This window comes from Myotis davidii, unplaced genomic scaffold (assembly GCF_000327345.1).
Source record: "Myotis davidii unplaced genomic scaffold, ASM32734v1 scaffold960, whole genome shotgun sequence".
NCBI lineage: Eukaryota > Metazoa > Chordata > Mammalia > Chiroptera > Vespertilionidae > Myotis > Myotis davidii.
This window is the reverse complement of record NW_006293003.1, coordinates 1,472,507-1,476,383: the sequence shown is the minus strand read 5'-3', so window position 1 is coordinate 1,476,383 and position 3,877 is coordinate 1,472,507. Positions and strand designations below refer to the sequence as shown.

Below are 3,877 nucleotides of genomic sequence, written 5' to 3'. Positions count from 1 at the left end.
GAAACAAGAAAAGTTTGGCCTTTTCCCACCCTCAAAACTACATCACTGTACTAAGCCCTCCGATTCAATCTCTACATCTCTCACAATATATGTCCCAAATTCTCCAGCCCCACTGCCCCAGTCCAGCTGCACTTCAGTCTCTCCCTGGTCTACTGTTAACAGCCTCCTAACTGGCACCCCTGCCTCTGGTCCTCTTCCTTTTCAATCCACCCTTTGTATTGATGCAGAATGATGTTACAAAATACCAAGTGTTAGCCTCTTGCTCTTGTTTAACATCTTTTACAAACACATAAGGCCCTTCACCTCTCTATCCACAACCAAAGGATACTCTAGGTTGCACTGATAGCAAAACACTCTCATAGCTCCCATCAGCCTGGAAAGCCCTGCTCGCCACACTCCCTTTTCCTGGTTAGGCTTTACTTTTCATGACTCAGTTACTATTTCATCACGGCTCCTTGGAAGCCCTTTCCTAGCCTTTCTCTATGGCAGTCAGCCTGTAGAAATAACCAAGAGTTCCTTGAGATCAGGAGCCACACCTTACTCTCTGCATAACCAAGGTACAAAAGCATTTTCTTCTTAGTAAGGTATTTAATGTGGGAAAGCCATATATGGGTTTTAAGATCCCATTTTTGCCCTGACCGCTTTGACTCAGTGCATAGAGCACTGGCCTGCGGACTGAAGGGTCCCAGGTTCGATTCCGGTCAAGGGCATGTCCCTAGGTTGCGGGCACATCCCCAGTAGGGAGTGTGCAGGAGGGAGCTGAATTGATATTTCTCTCATCAATGTTTCTAACTCTCTATCCCTCTCCCTTCCTCTCTGTAAAAAAAATTAACAAAATACATATTTTTAAAAAAGATCCCATTTTTATCTTCGGGCAGTCCTGGCTAAGAACGTGGGAGCAAAAGTAAACAAATGGACACTGTTAAAACAGCAGTTAAGGCAGAGTCAAGGAACTCCTTTTACCTGGTATTCTTTCAAGAAATCTATACTTACCTAACATTCCTGTGGAAAGAAGACCACAGAAGGTTGACTGTAAGCAGCCCTCACTTCTTGAGATATACCTGATTTGGGGAAGCTATTGTTCTATTTTTGGTGCTTGGTATATAAATATTTGTTGAATGAATAATATGTAACAAATACTAAGTTATGTGTCAGGTACTGGGCATATAATATCACATTTACTTTTCACAATGGAAAGAATGAAGGAATTACAGCACCTTAATCCATGGTAGCATTTTCCTTTTTATATGAGTATAGCAAGTTTATCTCTAAGTGAAATAACAACAGACATTTCAATTGCACTCACCTCAAGAGCGATGTTCATCAGCAGTAGATCCTTTGGTCACACTCCTTTATAGCTTACCTTAAAGTAGTTTTCTTCCAGAGTCATCATTTTAAACTAACTCAATGGATTCTATACACACTACCCATGCTTGCCTCAGAAATGATCACTGATAAACTACAGTTAAAAGCTTGATTGACCAGCAGATGGAGAGCATAATGAAGGAACTAGTTATTCCAATTTATTTAACCAAATATGAATTCAGGTCTGAAAATGGCCAGGCCTGTATTTTGACAAGAACACTATGCCACACAAATCATTGATTCTAAAACAGCACAAAAAGATTTTGGACAGGGAAATGTGAAGAAATGGGTAAGAAGTGATAACTAAAAAATTGTTATCTCGATCAGTTCAAATAATGAGGTAGACACCGTTTAGAATTTCTTCACCTCATATTCTGGTCTTTCTCATTCAAGGAGAATCAAATGTGCAAAGAACTCAACTACACAAAACTCATAGGAAGTCTACTCCCAAATCTTCCTTGATAAAAGAATGTAAAAGAAATCCTCATGTCCAAGATATAGGACGGACTGGAGAAGGAAATCAGTTGAAAAGGGAGTTATGAATAGCTGCATTATATACACTAAAAGTGTTAAGGGAAGATTGAAATTACACTAGTAGAAATCTAGCCTCTCTAAAATTCAATATCTAAGATTAGTTTCTCTTTTCAAATAGTGACTGTGCACATTTAATTTTTATTTTACTTGAAACATCTGACAAGCAACAAACAGAATTACAGAATAGTCAATGAAGAATACATTGAGAGTACATAAAAATATTTACTGAGAATGAAGTTTCTCACAGTACAGTTAAAGCGTGGAAATTATAGTTTAGAAATACAATTACAGAAGACAAGAGACATTAAACCTGTCATAACTTTTTAAGAGAAAAGAACAATAGTTTATAGAAAACTAGGTTAATTTAAAAATACAATTCTTTCTTAAAAATGTCTTATGCAAACAATGCATATGATAGAGTAAATCAGCCTAAGAATAAAAGAATTTAAGGGTTAGAAGTATGGTTATATTATCTAACCCACTCCATTTTATAGATGAGAAGACTGAGGCCTAATGAGTAGCTTTGCCTGGCCAAGAAATACTTAATGTTTTGCATACTTCCTAATTATAGGTTTAAGTTAATCTCCATTTCATTATATATACTGCCATTTGCCTAGACAGTATCTAAAAGAGACTACATTATTAAGATCTGAGCTCTGAATCCAACTGTCACTTGGTAGATTGTTTCAAAAAGGACACATAAAAGGTAGAAAAGACAGCACTACTAGTATTTCTTTAAAATGTGAATTCCTCATGTTAGCTTTTGAATACCATTGATTCTTATAAAATTATTCTATGTGGTAGGTCAACTATAATCAGACTGAAAATAAGTGTGCTAAATATTTATAAGAAATCAGATGTCACCCTAACTGGTTTGGCTCAGTGGATAGAGCTTTGGCCTGCGGACTGAAGGGTCCCAGGTTCTATTTCAGTCAAGGGCATGTACCTTGGTTGTGGGCACATCCCCAGTAGGGGGCGTGCAGGAGTCAGCTGATCGATGTTTCTCTCTCATCGAAGTTTCTAACTCTCTATCCCTCTCCCTTCCTCTCTGTAAAAAATCAATAAATATACTTTTTAAAAAAGAAATCAGATGTCTTTATAGCCCTAATGATCTGTGCTATTTTTGTATACACAAACAAAATAGTCTTATAGTGTACTCCTATTTTCTAAAACTATCTTTAATGAGGAATATGTAATGTTAATTATCAGCTTGGACCTTTTGATGTTTTCTAGTTATAGAGTAATAATTTGGGGAAAACATTTACCAAGATAATAGTTTAAGAGAAGCCAAAATTTACCAGTTCCTTGTGTTGTCTTTATCAGTTGTTATTGTACCACATGTAATGAACCATGACATAAAATCAACTTAATAAAATGTATTGAGTAACTATTACATGTAAGGCGATCAAATATTTTGTCTAGACATAATCAGGTCAAATTTAGTTTGTTATTTCAGTTCCAAATAATGTGGTAATACATTATTCCAGAATTTTTTGGAACCTGGTGGGTTCAGAAAAATTTTAGAACCATTTTCTAAAACTTGCTTTGAATGCACTGGCATTCTGAACCTCTGTACTTCATGTCCTTTCCCCTTTTTTTGATATGTTATATCTCTCTCATATTTCACAGATCCTTTGATTTTGCTCACTTTTCTGGACTCTTTTCCTTCACCCTGTTTTCCCAGCCTTTCACTCCCACCATTGCCTGTCTCCTGGTATTTCCCATCCTCTTTCTCACTGTCCTCTTTCCCCTCCTTCCCTTTTCTCTTGTTTTCTTCCACTTCCCTTTTCTCCACTTTCCCCTCCCTCCTTTCCCTTTCCTGGCCTTCCTCCTTCCTTTCTTCCCCCTCTCCTTCCTCCCCTTCCCCTTCTTCCTCCCCATTCCCCTCTCCTTCTTCCACTTCCCCTTCTTCTTCTTCCCCTTCCCCCTCTTCTTCCCCTTCCCCCTCTTCTTCCTTCCCTCTACCCTCTTCTTCCTT

The 3,877-nt window shown here is 37.7% G+C and overlaps 1 protein-coding gene across 1 annotated transcript in view; it reads right to left on the bottom strand.

Moving 5' to 3' along the window:
- The window catches only part of RPGR (retinitis pigmentosa GTPase regulator), a 58,253-nt gene that overhangs the window by 20,594 nt on the left and 33,782 nt on the right, over positions 1 to 3,877 (bottom strand). The window lies entirely within an intron of this gene.